General features: G+C 40.4%; 1 long non-coding RNA gene across 2 annotated transcripts in view; it reads left to right on the top strand.

The window, feature by feature from the left end:
* LOC127580843 (uncharacterized) overlaps positions 1-17,484 on the top strand; it is a 241,613-nt gene that overhangs the window by 62,330 nt on the left and 161,799 nt on the right. The window contains exon 1 of one of the 2 annotated variants that reach the window (XR_007957886.1): positions 17,207-17,354. The exons of the other annotated variant lie outside the window; for it this stretch is intronic. This is a non-coding gene — a long non-coding RNA (uncharacterized LOC127580843). Of the gene's footprint in view, positions 1-17,206; positions 17,355-17,484 lie in introns of those variants that run through there. 2 annotated transcript variants of the gene reach the window in all.

Below are 17,484 nucleotides of genomic sequence, written 5' to 3'. Positions count from 1 at the left end.
TTGGCTATTATGACTAATACATAATTTGCTTTAAGATAATAATAGAGAAGTACATAAATATGATGAAACTAGGTTGGAGAAAGGCTGATTTTGAGGAGATGAGAATTGAACTTGGAAAAATAAAATGGGCCACGATATTGGCAACAACAATGGGAAGCCGTTAAAGCGTTCAACAGAATGCAGAAAAATATATTCCGCTGACAAGAACAAACTAAGTGCTCATGAGACTCTATGGATGAATAAAGATATGAATATTTAAAAGTAAGGAAAGAGGCATGCAATAAGTACATAAATAGCAGAGGGGTTTCTGATAAAAATGAATAAGAAAGGAAGTCAAAAAACAATTAGGAAGGCAAAGCAGAACTTTGATATAAAGTTATCAAGGAACATTTAACATGCTACGTGCTCTATGGCAAAAATTGTCTCTTGACTCCCAAAATTGTCACATCATCTATTAGGTACAAGTTAGGAGTGAGATGGAATAAAATGTAGAAAAATATTGAAGCCCAAAACAATTCTTGGATTGAGATGGCTGAAGATAAGTGGGTTGAGAAACAATGTTAGATTCAGTTTGAAAGAAATCTTGCTACTTATAGCACAATATTGAAATCTCCAAAGATACTTAGAAAATATCTTCCTCTCACTAACATATCTCAAAACAAACAAATAATCTGGAAAGAATTATATTAAAAACATTAAGGAAACTTTACATTTACAAAAGCAAAATATTGCAAGTGCTGTAAGAAAATGTTGGAATTATTCAACAGGTTGGCAGGATTTACAGAGAGAGAAAGAGAGTTAATGTTTCAGGTCAATGATCTCTCAATAACGTGAGTTTGGAAATAAAATACAAGATGGATTTTATATATATTTAGATAGACAAACAAATGAACCATTAACATTCACTTCCTCTTATATTATGATCTGGCAAAGCTTTATGCTTACCTCCTTAGAAATGTAAATTCCACTTGCAATAACTGGGAAGCTTGGATTTTGGAGCTGTCAGTCCATCCAATTATTGTGGATAAATAATATGGCAGATTTAGGGATAAAAGTAATGTTACAAAATTGAAATATCTAAAGGACAATGAAGAGTCAACAATAAGAAAAACCACAGTGAACAGCAATATTGCAATAAAAGAACTTCATAAATAAACATAAAAATGAATGATCATGAGAAATAGGAGAAGAATTCTAATGTAAGATCATGGCTGATCTGATCTTGGACTTAGTTCTATTTACCTGCATTTTCCCCACCACCTAACTGAACAAATGGGAAATAATACCCAAAGAGCTGTGTAAGAGGAGGAAGTCCATAGCAAAACAAATATTCCACAAATCCATTGAACAGCCAAAGAGTTCAAACTCATTTGATCAAACTGGACCATTACAATGCAATAACATTACAAATAATAGGGTCATCAAAACTAGCAAAATGACAATCTATCTCCATTGATGCATTTCTTGATGACCAGCATTTACCCAACTAGAAATGCTTTTTCAGAAAGTTTGAAACAAGAAAACTCTGTGAGAAATATAGTGTCCTTAATAAAATATTGCACAACATGTGCAAGAAATATGTCATATCTATGCATACAAGCATTAAAAAGTCATAAGATCTTGGAACTGTAAAAAGGATGTACAGAGAGGCATCATGTATTGAATTGCAACTTATATCTTGGGAAGACACACTGTGAGAATTGGACTTTACATTATGAAATGATGCAGGTGTGACTGCAATTGATTTAACAGGTTATGGAGGAGAATAATAATAATGCCTCAATGGATAAAGATTGAGCCAAGAGGATAAGCACCTTGGGGAAAAAATATTGAGAACATGACAGGCGATCCAATATTTTATTTTGCTGGTATAAAAACTCTTGCATAGTTCCTTAACATTGAGCAACTTAAAGCTCTTGCCAGCAAGATTTCAAGGTTTAATCTATGATTGATGCTACAGATGCTAGAAATTTATGAATTTTTAACCAAAGATATTTTGTGCCATTGACTCTTAACTTGAAACTTAGAAATGTTAGTTGTTTTTAAGTGTATTTACCATTTATATTGCCTGTATTTGCAATTTCAGGCTTATTTAAAACTTAATCTATATTTAGTGTCATGCAGTTAACTTTTTATATAGATTTAGTTTTCAGCTAAGACATCATTGTTAACTTTAGTTTTTAACTCCAATTTGTTTTCATGCAGATTTTAGTCATGTTCAACTAGCATTTTAAAGTTTTTTAGGCTTACATGATAATAAATCAACTTTAGCAATCAGCCATTTTAATTTGAATTTTTAATTATGCAAGGTTTTTAAATAAATTAACAACACATGATATAATTAGGTACAGGCATATATTTCCCATTAAAAGAATGACTTATGAACCTGGTTTGAAGACCTGATGTCATTTTGAAGCTCCAGTTAACAGACTTTTACTTTGCAGCCTAATCAATATTTTTATTCTAAAAGCTCTTTCAATATCCCTTGTGGTTGTGGTATTTTGCAAGATTTGTGTTGTGGAAAAGGTACCTAAAAGGTCCTTGAGTTAAATTGATGGTCTTTAATTAAAGCAATAGGGAATGTATGAATTAGGAGCAGTGGGAAGCCTCTCAGTCCATCAAACCTGTTCTGCCACTCAATAAGATCATGCTGGACCTGAAGGTAATTTTAACACCACATCCACCACATTGGTAACAAAAATTAAAAGAAAAACTCAGATGCTGGAAACCTAAAATAAAAGCAGAAGATGCTGCAAATACTCAGGAGGTCCGGCAACATCTGTGGGAACAGAAACAGAGTCAACGTTTCAGGTTGAAGAAACAGGAAACATTTCGGGTCGACTGAACAGTATCAACATTTCAGTTTGAAGAAACAGAGTTAACATTTCAGGTTTTCAAACTGATATATTAACTCTGTTTCTCCTCCCACAGATGTGGCCTGACCTGCTGAATATTTCCAGTGTTTTCTGTTCTTATTTTAAATATTTGTCATCACATTTCACTCCCTTGTTTATCAAGTCTATCTATCTCTGCCTTAAAGTTAATCAAAGACCCTGATCTGCTGCTATTTAAGTGAGTTCCAAAGATTCACAGCTCTCTGCAAGAAAAAAAAATTGTCTCATTTCTATCTTAAATGAGCAACCACATTTTTAAACAATGCTCCCTAGTTTTAGATTCTCCTACAAAAACAAATACGTTCTCCACATCTACCCTGGCAACACCCCTCAGAACCTTATGTTCACAGCCCTTCTCCCTCTCTTCTAAAGCCCAGTGGATACAAGCCCAGCCTTTTCAACTTTTCTTCATAAACTGTCCATTCTAGGTATCAGTTTAGTAAAGTTTCTCTGAACTGCTTCCAACACCTTTACACCTTTCCTTAAATAAGAAAAACAATATTGTGCACTGTTCTGCAAATGTGGTCTCCCTAATGCCCTATAGAACTGAAGCATAGCTACCTTATTTTTGTATTCAATTCCTCTTGCAGTAGAATGTACACTCTTTTAGCTTTCTTAATTCCTGTAGTAGCTGTACATTTTGCATAAGATGCACTAGGACACCCAGATCCTTCTACATCTCAGAGCACTGCATTCACTCATCATTCAGATAACAGGTGCTGCAATTTTTTTTCTACCAAAATGAACAATTTCTCATTTTCTCACATTATGCTCCATTTGCCAGATACTTGCCCACTCACACAGTGGCACAGTTGGTAGAGCTGCCACCTTGCAGTGTCAGAGGCCTGGGTTCAGTCCTGACTTCGGGTGCTGTCTGCATGTTTGCATGTTCTCCCCTGTGACTGCTTGGGTTTCCTCCAGGTGCTTCGGTTTCATCCTACATCCCAAAGACGTGTGGGCTGGTAGGTTAATAGGCTGCTGTAAACTGCCTCTAGTCTGTAGGTGAGTGGTAGAATCTGCGGGAAGCTGATGAAAATGTGATGAAAATAAACAAAAGGGGTTAATGAGGGGTTAGAGTGTTCATCAAGGACTTGGTGAGCTGAAGACCATTTCTGTGCTGCATCTCTTTATGATTTAACCCTTCACCATCCCTTTGTAGTATCTTTATGTCTTCTTTACAACTTATTTTCCTTCCGATTGTTTTGTCATCAGCAAAGTTAACAACATACCTTTGGTGCTTTCAAAGTCATTTATATAAATTGTAAAAAGTTAAGGCCTCAGCATTGATCCTTGTGGTGCACCAGTCATTACATCTTACAGTCCAGAAAAAGACACACTTGTGCCTTCTCCCTGCTTTCTGTTAGCCATCCAATCCATCCATGCCAATATGTCCCATGAGCTTTTGTTTTTATTTTCTGGAATAACCTTATGCAATGCCTCTGGAAGCTGGAAAAGGCTAGTAATTTCTATATGGAACTCAAGTACAAGGCATGGTTGAGGCAGCTACAATTTAAAAGAAATCTAGATACACACAGGATAGTGTGGAGTTTGTGGTGGGGTTGGGAGGAGAGGGATGCAATAGAAAGATGGTAGGTCAATGTGAAAATTAGGGCAATTACGCTTCAGTTCTCTAGGGCATTAGGGAGACCATATCTGCAGGACTGTGTACAATGTTAGTTTTCTTATTTAAGGAAGGATGTCAGACAAGGTTGTTTGGGAGATGGCTTTTGCAGGACATAAACACCAGCATGCCTAGTCAGGCGAAATGGTCTGTTTCCATCTTCTAGTCACCAAGATCAAAGAGGTTAGGAGAGAGTGCAAGAATCAACACATAGCAATGAACGTACTGATGAGCTGGCATTTGGAAAGATTGTAAGAGTGAGCTAGAGTGGAACATATGGCAGCATAAGAGTTTTGAAAAAAGAAAATGAAAATGATAATAAACAGCAACAAACAAAGGCTGATGAAGGGAAGAGGAGGAAAAGGTAGAGGGGCATAGAGAGAAAGGAAGAAAGGGGAAGAGAGAGAGGGAGGGAGGAGAGGAAGAGAGAGAGGGAGGGGGAGGAGAGAGAGAGGGAGGAGGGAGAGGGAGAGGAAGAGAGGGAGGGGGAAGAGAGGGAGGGGAAGAGAGGGAGAGGGAGGGTGAGGTGAATGGAGACGGAGAGGGGAACAGAAAGGGCAGGGAGAGGGGGATGTTGAGAGGGGGATGGGGAAGGAAATTGGGAGAAAAAAGTGGGAAAGGGGAGGGGGAAGGAAGGTGGGGAAGGAGGGAGGGGAGGAATAGAGGAGAGGGGTGACAGTAAAAGAAAGGGTGAAGGGAGAATGAGAGAAAGGATGAAGAGAAATAGGAGAGTGAGAGAGGGTGAGAGAGAAATGTGAGAAAAAGAGAGAGGGAGAGAGCAGGAACAAGACAGCAGCAGAGGCATGGGAGAGAGAGAGTAGGGATAATGAAAACAGGGAGAGAGAAGGATGGTTGAAGCTGGCAGCCAAGAAGACTGTCTAAATTTTATTCCTTGTGTTCTATCCAAGAACAAAAAGATAGATCCCTCTGCAATCCACATCAGATATTGACTTTAAAACAGTGGTTCTTTGAACAGCACATTCTGTTCCATTCCTAGACAAGTGTTACACTCCATCACACGGAATCCGGGTTTCAAAGGCAATGTATTATTCATGCACATCAGTGCCGTGTCTTGCAATTATTCTTGATTCCATCTAGCTCGCTTGGTAATAGAGTTAGAATTCTTTTGCCTCAAAATTGAAACAAGGTTTACCTGCAGGGATTCTATCGCCAAACACCCAATAAAATACAGTGCCAACATGAAAAACACTAGTCCTGCAATAGCTCCACACCAAGGGGCTGTAGAGAAGTAGAGAGATTTGAGGTCATGAGAAACTAATGAAGAAGTACAGTTTGTCGCTATCTCAAGAGATCTTGAATGTAAAGGGAGGGAGTATATGGGTCGGAGGAAAGCATTTGGCATCTTAAGCAAGCTAGTTCAATCGTAAGGGCATAACAGGGCCAGTTCCATCTTAGGCTTGTCACATCCTTCCATCCAGTCCATCTTCACAGTGCGCTGCATAAGGAAGGCTAACTGTATTGTTAAGGGTGTCTGCCACTCAGGCCATTCCCTCCTCTCTCTTCTACCTTCCAGGAGAAGATACAGGGGCTTAAAAGCCTGGATGCCCAGACTGAAGAACAGCTTCTTCCTCACTGCTGTCAGACTTCGGAACCAATCAAATCTTTCAGATCCCTTCCCATTGGTGCTGCCACATTCTTGAACCCTTAATTCTACCTCTTCTGTTCTGTCACTTTAGCATTTCTTTTTGCAGTCCTTCAATTTGCACTACTTTACTTGTCACTATATTTATTATTACCATGCACACTGTGAACTTCACACAAGAACAGAATTTCATTGCACCCGAGTGTATATGACAATTAACTAAATGAACTAAAACAGAAGTAGGCCATTCAGCCCCTTGTGCCTATTCTACCATTCAATAATATTGTGCCTGATATTTTACCTCACTGCCACTTTCCCACACTGATCCCATGTCCTTTGACTCTTTCAGCAACTATCAAACTCAGTCTTGATTATATTCAGCAACTGATCTGCCCACTAGCCTTTTGGGCAGAGAATTCCAAAGGAGAATTCCTTTGGGTAAAGAAATCTCTTCTCAAATCTTTGTCCTGAATTGCAAGACCCTTATTCTGAGATTGTAAGCCCTGGTTCTCGACACCCCAGCCAGGGGAAACATCACACCTGCATCAACTCTGTAAAGCTTTATAAAAAATTTATACATTTCAATGAGACCACCAGTCATTTCTCTAAATTCTGGAAAGTATAGGCCAGTCAATTTAATCTCTTCCTTATAGGGCAGACCCAGCATACCATCAATTGGATGAACCTTCACTGAATTCCCCAATGGGAAGTGTATCCTTCCTTAGATATCCCTCCAGGGTACCTGTCCTGTGCACAATATTCCAGGTACAGTCTCACCACAGCCCTATATACATCCAACAAGATGTCTCTACTCTTATATTCAAATCCTCTCTCAATAAAGGCCAACGTGCCATTTGACTATATCACTGCTGCATTGACCTAACCCCAAATACCTATCATTTCTTCATAACCCTTCAAGCATATCAACAGTTGGCTAAATATCAAGGTAGAAGCATTCCCTAATACCACTCCTGAAAGTTTTGGCTCTATGTTCCAGGAATGATAGCCCAGAAATGGATGCCACCCTTTTTTGATACACAAGACCATCTTTGCATTGTGTGCTAACACAGGATTAGGTCTCCTGTAAAAGAAAAAAATCAGGAAACTGGACAAAGTAGCATTTATAGCAGGGCCAGATTCAACTTAGTGTAGCCACAGGCAATTTACTCCAGGTTAACAGTACAAGGGGGTCAGCCCTTTAAGTCAACAACATAATACGGCAGCCATGGATGAATCAGAATCAGATTTATTATCACTGACTTATATGACGTGAAATGTGTTGTTCTGTGGCAGCAGTACAGTGCCAAGACATAAAAGTTACTATAAATTACAAAAATAAATAAAAGAAATAACGAGGATGGCAGAGAGACTGTGGGAAAGTGGCAGAGAGCCCCTCTATTCACTCAACATGATACTGTAGTTATGGTGGAGGAAATAGAGGCCAGGAGAGAGGTCCCTTGTGCCAGGGGTGGTGAGTGGGAGAGCAGGAGACAGACTAAGGCCACCATTGGAAGACCCTGGCAGCAGGTGGCCGGGAGTGAGAAGTCCTGAAATACGGATCAACGCTGGAAGTAATTTCATGACCTTACTAGACATAGGCAGCACATTCACCTGTACCCCATACCCATTTATTCCAGGCTGCTCCTTCAAATTGCCCTGGATAGCAGAATGAAGACAGCCAAGGTAGGAGCTCCTCGTAGCTCATCAAGGACATCTGCATGGAGTGCAAGTGAAAGAGAGCTGCAGAGGGGCTACTTCAATGTAACATTTGGCCCTTGAGAAAGGGATGTAAGGTAGTGAAAGGCATTAGGATATTAAAGTTCAGACAAAAATTGAAAATAGTCACATTTGTCTATTACCTTATTTTGGTTTTGCTGTTGTAGGCTATTCAGAACACATTAAGCTCTATTCAAATGCATCCTCATCTTTGGCAAATGACATGCTAGATTTTGCAGAGATAAGTGTTCCTGGTGTGGCAGCTGCTGGTATTTCTGCTTTTTCTCTCATTTCCTGCCTGAAAAGTTTGCTAACACAGTGCTGCCAGTGATGTGATGACTAAGGAACCTACTACTTGGAGTAGCTCAGCAACTAAACGCTGGAGGAAGCACTCTGTTATATTTAGCACAATTTCTGGACATTGAAAGGTGTCTGAGCAGTCTGCAGTCGCTTGTGAGCCCACCCTGTCAAGTCTTCTGATATCATAAGAAGGTCACTTTAAATAATGATGGAAACAGCAAAATAGCACATTGTGCATTTAGTACCACTGAGACTGGTTAACAAAGGGTGTAGGTTTCACTCTCCTGAGCACCAGTTGGTGTTGGTATGGGAGGAAGTGGGTGCTGCGTGAAGAGTGACCTCATTAGCTGCACATCTGGCGCTGGGGAAATGTCAGGCCTGCTCTTGTGAATAGAACATGTTTGGCTCAATTACACAGTGGTCACAATTTCACCAGGTATCAATGCAATCTACACCCTGTTATGATTAATCTTTACATGAATTGTACATAATAAGTGCTAACTGATACAGTATGAAGGCTTCTCTTCATTACCACCACCACTTGTATGTAGAAGATGGTCTGACTGATACATGTTCAATGATTAAAAGGGGTTGATAGGATCGATAGATACAGACTATTTACTCTCCTTAGACAAGTCCAAACAAAGAGTTACAACATTTAAATTTAGGTTATTTAAGGTTGATGCTTGCAAATGTTTATTCAGACATATTAGTGGAAATCTGGAGTCCTCTTTCCCAAAAATCTAAAGAAGCCAAATGTCAACTGAAAATTCCAAAGTGAAGATTTTGGTTAGATAGCACCATGAAAGCTGATGGAAGCAAAGCACGAAGAGAGAGTTAAAATAAAGATCAAGCAATTGAAAATGGGGCATTCTTGAGAGAACTAAATGGTCCAATCTCATCCTTTCTACTCAAACTGATTGAAATAGAGTCACACGCAAAAGGACTGACTTAAAACCCATTGATTAATTTATAGATCTATAGTGATTAAAAAGGCATAGTCTGATCATTGCTCTTTCAGAAATGTTCCAAGGTCGGGCACAAAATGGCAGAATAAGTTGGAAAAGATTGGCCTCCACCAATGGAACAAAAAATCAACAGCCATACAGACTGAGGAGTAGAATGTATGGGCCAGAGAAGGGGCTGGAGTGAAGGCATGAGGGGTTTGAAGAAGAGAGTTAAAATAAACTTGAAAGAAACTGGAGGGACATTGACAGCCAGCAGAGCTGGTCTGGATTGGTGAAAAACAGGACATGAATCAAACACATATCTTAATCTACCAAAGCAGTGCATAGCTGAATTGTGTAGCTACAAGCGGAGTGGAAGCTTAGCCGAAATTGGTGTTATGTGATGATGCCAAGAGCTGAAGTAAACCACTTCAATTTTGCTGACATTAACCAAAGGATATCCAGGAATTTACATTGGAAAGATATTTGAAAAGAGTAGAAGCTATCCTGGGAATAATGATGGGGGACTTCTGTGCTATCGCAAAATATCCGGACATTGACAAGAATAATGTCAATATGGACTAATAAATATACATGGTACATGTGTGGAGAATTGGGACTGACCAGCAGTTTATGTAAACAGAAAAAGCAAAATTGGTGGTGAAAATATAATTGCTGTTTACATTGTGCTTCATGATTTTTTTTAACAAGAATGAATAATCTTATGTTTAAGTAAGAAGGCCAAAGATTTCAGGAAGCTATAGATCCATCCTACATATTCAGTGTCCACACCAAGTATTGAGAATAACATGTTCGGCTTGTTTTAGACGTTTAATATTGGCTTTCTGATGGGAAAAAGATTTCACAACTGATTTCATTCTGACAAAAAGCCTCTGGATTGTGTCATTATCTTAATCCTGTACACAGCAAGGCAGACAAATCAATGATGCCCTTCAACTTACTCAAGTCTATCATATGCAGTCTCTGATCTGCCACAACACATGCAGCAAACAGTGAACCACTTGTTGCTGAATATCTCAACTTCATAATTGTGCAGGCCACAGAGTCACTGCCTCTACTGCTTTGTGGTGGATGGGTGTTCCATCTACAGGAGGTTCAGCAGCAACTCTCAAAGGCTTTTTTAATAGCACCACCCTTGCAAGAGACCTTCATTGCTGAGGATAATGGGTATAAGAACACACCAGCTTCTAAGGCCATATCCAAGTCACATACCTTCCTAGTCTGGAGATACAACACTGTTCCTTTACCACCACTGTGTCAAAATTCTGGATCTTCTGACTCATAGCAATCTGGGAGCTCCTTTGCCACACAGACTGCAGCCATTCATTACAGCAACTAACAGGCAATAAGTACTGCTTTTGTGAGCCACCTTCCAAGGTTGAAGATTAAACTAGCCATCAGGCATGGTAGTGTAGCGGTTAATGCCAGCGACCCGGGTTCAAATCCGGCCACTGTCTGTCAGGAGCTTGTACGTTCTCCCTGTGTCTGCATGGGTTTCCTCTGGGTGCTCCAGTTTCTTCCCACATTCCAAAGACGTATGGGTTAGGAAGTTGTGGGTAGGCTATGTCGGCGCCGGAAGTGTGGCAACACTTGCGGGATGCCCCCAGAACATTCTACGCAAAAGATGCATTTCACTGTGTGTTTTGATGTACATGTGACTAATTAAGATATCTTAACTTTATCTTAATTGGGAAAAGTAATGAAGTACAGCTTATAAAGTCAAATACAAAGTTTCATGCCCTTCGACAGTGTGCATGATATACTTGTGATTTGAATCAGGTTTCCAATGAAATGCCTTCACACACTCCAGAGAAGTCTAGTGCTCACTTGAAGATGTTAAAGTCTAAATAAATACTGCAGTTGCAGGAAATCTGAAATAAAAACAGAAAAATGCCAGCAGAACTCAGCAGGTCAGGCAGCATCTGTGGATAGAAAAGCAGTTTATATTTCAGGTTAAAGATCTTTGAAGTCTCGACCCAAAACTTAGACTGCCCATTTCCCTCCACAGATGCTGCCTGACCTGCTGAGTTCCTCCAGCAGCTCGTTTTTTTGACCTTTCATCATTGTCCTACTGAAGAGTCTTTGGTCTGAAAGGTCAGCTGTTTCTCTTTCCACAGGTGCTGCCTGACTGCCTGATTTTTGTTTCCCAGCATTTTCTCTCTTTATTAAAGGAAATAAACCACCTGTGTTTACTATTCCTGCTTATTATAGGACAGCTGAAGAGGGAAGCAGGTGTGTGTGTGTGTGTGTGTGTGTGTGTGTGTGTGTGTGTGTGTGTGTGTGTGTGTGTGTGTGTGTGTGTGTGAGGGTGTGTATGAGGGTGTGTATGAGGGTGTGTATGAGGGAATCTGGGAAGCCTCATGATTAAGTGACATTGACAGCGAACTTTTTGCCATCAATAGCTTACTAGCAGAATTCATCCTGGTTTACACATGAAGATTAACTGTCTGGGCACAACCTCCCACCCACTCCAATGGAACTATTTCTTACCTCCTCAGGAAATGAGAGAAAAAATGGGAATTACAATGGAATAAAATGGAATGGTAACTGGATTTACTTTAGTGCATTTGTTCACCCTTGAGTTGCTATTTCCCTTCACACTTTGATTTTGGGGGATCCATTTTGGAGCTTTTTTTTAATTAACAAACACTGTTTAGTATAGATAGCTACTCAAACATCAGCACTGGACAGATATCAACAGGCTGTCTACCGATGTCACTGACTGGTCATACATCTACTCTGTCATGAAGAAGGGAAATGTTGATGAGTGCATGGCATTGTGCAACAGGCACTATAAGGATATAGATCATGTCAACAAACAGCTGCCTTTGGTCATGGACAGTGGGAGCTTGACAATGCTTGTCAGGGGTGTGAAATTGAATTATAATAACACACAGGAAGGTGTAAGGATCACTTAATTGGAAAAGAGAAGGTATTTGGGAAATTCCAAACTAAATTTCTAAGGGTCTTCCTCCCCGCCCAACAGACTAAGGGAATAAAGCACCAGGGCTGTGCAAACTGTATATGTGGTATAAGGTGGCCTGGTTTGCACTTTTCTTTCTATCTCTCTCTCGTTCAATCGTCTGTCAAGTAATTATGCTGTGCATGTACTTTCCCTCTCCCTTCAGGATGAAGAACTCTGTTGCTTTCATCTCTTGTTTTCAGCAACATTGCCACTTTTCTACTGAAAGAGACTGAAATGTATTAATTAAAAGCACACTAACTTCACAAAGATAGTTTGACAGAGCTCCTTTGCTTCATATTCTTAAGTGAGCATTTATTTTTCAGTGAAAGAAAGTTTAAAAATATTTTTAATAAAAGTCATCGACCACAAATATGAACTGCTTCTTCCTCCACAGATGCTGCCTGACCTACTGATTATTTCGAGCATCAGCAATATTCAGCTTTCATTGAAAGATATTTTCAGAAATTTGAATGTTAAAGCAGAATGTATTCATTTATTATCTTTAAATAAGAAAATAAACATGTATTTTTACTCATTCTTATAATGCAGCAAACACAGTAGCCACGCAAGGCATAAATGTGCACACAGAATAAAGTAACAATGACCAAATACAGTTCATCCCTGGGTTACAAACGCATGACTTATAGATGCCTCTACATATGAAAGAGCTTCCATAATATTATTAAACAAAAGCCCAATGTATGTACATACGTTTGTTCCTACAAACAGCAGAACTAGTTTCTTCACTCCACTTCAAGTAATTGTTCTATCTTATCAGTCTTATGTGTTATTGATGCCATTCATTACAATACTGTGGAGGAATGGCGACCATATTGAGTGATTGCGTATTTACTGACATAGACAAAATCAACTTATCAACGTCTGTAAAAATGGAACCTGTTCGTAACCTGAGGACAGCATGTAACGTATTTTAGTGATGGCGATGGAGAGAAAAATAATGCCTGAGCTACAGAAAGAATTCTGCTTAAAACATTGCCTTAGTGTTTTTTTATATAAAACTGAAAGAGGAAACAGAACTATGGTACAATAGCAGTGCAGGTCTCTGCTAGTATTGGACTTGAGGCTCAGCCTAGTCATTTGTCTTCGTCTCTGGAGTGGAATGTGAACCCATGTACATCTGACACTGTGAGCACTAAGCCATTGAGCAAGTGAGATTTGATAGAACAGTTTCCAAGGAGAGGAGGATTAGTAATTGGCAAGAGGAGCAGAGGCAAGGTTCCCAGCTTATCTATATGTGCTCACTGCAGCTAGCCCATGTGGAGAACTCAATGGGGCTATTGTTTTTCTGGGTTTCACCCCACTCAAACCTCAGAGTCCCATTAGGGAAGCCCCTCACCAGCTTAATTTTCTCTGGTCAGCTGTTTAATGCGTGTGACTTCTCATGGGTCAACTTAATCAATCATGGATAGACGAAATGAGATTAATGTGGAATCAGTAAGACAGGATTCTTTTCAGTGTGCTTATTGCAACATGTTTTTCCCAGCTGACATTTGCTTAGATCAACATGAGAGACATAGACATCCAATTTTAATGTAAGGAGAGTGTTGGGGTGAATGGACAGGTCAGTAAGTCCAGTGATATGATATGGAAAGGTAGACCATCTTCAGTGTGGTCAGAGGATAAAGTCATGAATTTGGTTGAACTTGAATACAAGGGGAGGAGAAATATTAATATCAAGCGAGTTAGTGACTAGAACAAATAAACAGGTTTTGGATATTCTTTATTTTTTTTTCCTTTTCCAGAGAAGGTTTATTCAGTGATTACAGCATCATATCATTACGATATTACACTATTCTACAACTCATACTATTTACAGTTTCAAATTATCACACAATCATCTCTATCCCACCGGTCCTGGAAATCCCGAATTGTACCCGTGGATATCGCGTGCTCCTTCTCCAGGGACACACGAGCACAGACGTAACCCCTGAAGAGGGGCAGGCAATCAGCTCGGGCAGAACCCTCGACTGCCCACCGCCTGGACCTGTGAATAGCCACCTTGGTCAAGCCCAAGAACAAACCAACCAGGAGATCCTCTGACCGACCCGGGTGACCGAAGATCAGGAGTGTGGGGCTGAAGTGCAGTCAAACCTTGAGGAGCATCCCCTTCAGATACTCAAATAGAGGCTGCAACCTCTCAGATTCCATATATACATGGTACACCGACTCCTCCCAGCAGCAGAAATGGCAGGCGGCTGGGGAGTCTATAAACCGACTTGAGAATCTGTTATACGGCACTGCTTTGTGCAACACTTTCCACCCCAGGTACGTAGAGACCTCCACTGGGGACCTCCCTCATTGCCGGATGTCAAAACAGACTGCCATGTCATGTCTAGATGGCAGACGAGGGCAAGGAAGTGTACAGTGTACAGGAGCAGCCAGTATAAGAACCGCCTCGGCACATACAGGTTTCGGATAAGCGATAAACTACTGAATTTGGTTAGCGGCAGATAGAAGGTTTCTACGGTACAGTGTCTTTTGGTATTAGCAATGAGACCATCAACAAAGAGGGTGAAGTCTGTAATGTGATGATGGCTTCAGTCAGAGCAGGATGTGGATGCTGTAGAAAATATTGATGCTATTCAGGTTGGAGAGATATCTCAAGGTATTTTAATGCCCAGTAGTAGGAGTTGTGAGAGAGTATCTATTGCTCAACTTGCTGTGAATAAAAGATATGGCAGAAAAACTCATGAATGATAAATGAAGAGCTGTGAGGAAAAGGAGGGATTGGGAGTCAGGATAACTCAGTTGAAAAGACAGCCTGGTCACAAAGCTCCAGTGAACACCAACATGCTGTAATCTTATGACTCAGTGTAAAAACTGTGCCAAGGGTCACAAAAGTGACCAAACGGCTGAAGGTCCAGAGGAAACACAAACAACAGAACAAATACGGGTTTGTAACTACCTTTCCCAAAGATATAATTGAAGTCTGATATATCTTGTATTTGTACAAAACCTCTGGAAAAACTTCCCCAAGACTTTCACAAAAGATAAGAGTTACTGCTATCAAGTTCACAAGAGTTTCTGCCCAATACAACTGGTGTATAATTGCAAACACTCGCACATTACAAATGATTTCAAATTGCAGTCTCTTAACTGAAAATAAGAGCAACATTACAAGGTCACAATGTGCCCTTTGTGGCATAGATCCCAACCTAAAGGAAAACAGGGCAGTAGGGCACTTTCCACTCCCCTGACCAATGGCGTTTGCAGTGGAGGTGAATATGATAATGTATATGTGGCTAAGCAGTGCATTAAATATCTCCATGGAGTTCTCTGTGCATCTCACCTGCTTCTCATCTCTCTTAATAGGGAGAAACAAACTTGGCCAAAGGCTTTGGCCTCGGTCCTGTCCTGAATATTGATTATCTGACACTTTTGAGCCATATATTTATTGTGTGTAGCTCGGATAAATAGCCCAAAGACGAACGTGAGGCGTAAGTGAAAATTAATGACAATTATTTGTGAGACGTTGTACTTCAAAAGTCATGGTCAGTTCTCCTTTCAGCCTGGTGGGAATGAAAACACGAAACACATGATCCAATCGCATCACCCAGCAGGTCACTGAGAATAGCCAATAGGTTTTGACTTTAATTAAAAACAGAAAATGCTGGAAACATGTAGGAGATGAGGCAACGTCTGTGGAAAGAGAAACAGAGTTAACCTTTCAGGCCAAAGGCTCTTTGTCAGTCTGGTTAACTCTGAACTGTTAACCGTCTCCAGCATTTTGTGTTTTTATTTCAAACTCCCAGCAGCTGCAGCCTTTTCAATGTTGAGACTACACTACTCATTTGCATCATTTTTGGAGTATTAAAAGAAAAATCAATATTTTAGTGTGTCTCCACTAATTCAGAATCTTCTGCAAAGACTCCCTGAGTTGGTTCCCTGTGAGTGTGCAACAGCACCAGGGAACCAACACTTCCCTGGACCACAACTTCAATTGCTACGCCATGAATTTCATTCAGCTGCTGGCAGTTCAGGGGAGGATCTCAGCTCTTAAAGGCATTGACACAAATTATGGCTGCTGTGGAGGACAGAGCGTGGCAGCAAGGGAAAGAGAGAGAGAAAACACTCAGATTTTTGGAAATTCTTTTCCACGAAATTCATGCCAGGAACACTTGTGCTGCACAAGCACTGGGGCAGCCATTTGGTGCTCATGGGTAGAAATGACTGATGTGCTGACCTCCAGGTGTGAGGCCTTGACACTCCCACACAATGGAGCAATGCAGGAATAAATATCTTGACATTGAAAGATGTGTCAAGGTAAATACTGCGACACTTTTTTTCTTAACTACCTTGATGTAATTTTGTAAGGCATCGTCTGTCAGGATGGCACGCAAAACAAAAGCTTTTCACTGTATCTTGGTGCATATGACAATAATAAATCAATGCTAAAACCAATATTGGTATTGGTTTATTATTGTCACTTGTTCCGAGGTACAGTGAAAAACTTGTCTTGCATACCGATTGTACAGGTCAATTCATTACACAGTGCAGTTACATTGGGTTAGTACAGAGTGCATTGATGTAGTACAGGTAAAAGCAATAACAGTACAGAGTAAAGTGTCACAGCTACAGAGAAAGTGCAGTGCAATAAGGTGCAAGGTCACAAATACCACACATTTGTAATACTGCAAACTGAAAGGCACAGAAGGCTCCACAAATCCTACTCCCACCCTTATCCCTCCTCCCCTCCCACACAGAAAGACACATCAAGCCTGTAATTTAAGAATGCCGTTACTCTAAACTGACACAGTGTTCCACATCATTTTAGGGAAGAACCTCCTGCAACTTGAGGTTAACTAGGACTAGAGAGGGACCCTCATGCTTAGCAAAGCTTGATGAGAAGATTCTAAATCCAATAGAGTGCAGAGGCTGTGAGATATCTGCCTGGCTGACATGTACCCTCCTCATCAATCCAAACGCCATTCAACTTTTCTAGGAAGTACCTTATTTGGAGTCTTTGCTGGTACATTCCTTCAATAAAGTCTTGGACCAACTAGCTCCATTGTTTTCTCTCTTTGAAGGTACAAAGAGAGACCTTGTCCATCCTTTAATGTAACCGCAACCACCAGAGATGGAGGAGCAGCACGTGCAGCAAGAAAGCAGAGAGGATGGCGAGGTGGCAGGTGAAGATGAATAAGAGCACAATTCCACATCAGATATTGACACCACGAGGGAGGAGCAAACAAAGTCAGAGGGATGTGTGGAGCAGAGAGAGACTTAAACATCTGTGGGCTGCAGTCAGGAATTCAAACACAGTCTGGTAGGTATGGGGCCTTGCTGGAGATGGGATGAGGGTGCAGAAAGGTTAATTTATTTGCTGATGGGATATGGATGGCTCTGACAATAACAGCATTTATTACCCACTTCTAATTTTCCCTAAATTGATATTG

The sequence above is a fragment of the Pristis pectinata genome, chromosome 20 (assembly GCF_009764475.1).
Source record: "Pristis pectinata isolate sPriPec2 chromosome 20, sPriPec2.1.pri, whole genome shotgun sequence".
Taxonomy (NCBI): domain Eukaryota; kingdom Metazoa; phylum Chordata; class Chondrichthyes; order Rhinopristiformes; family Pristidae; genus Pristis; species Pristis pectinata.
This window is presented reverse-complemented; position numbering and strand designations above follow the sequence as displayed.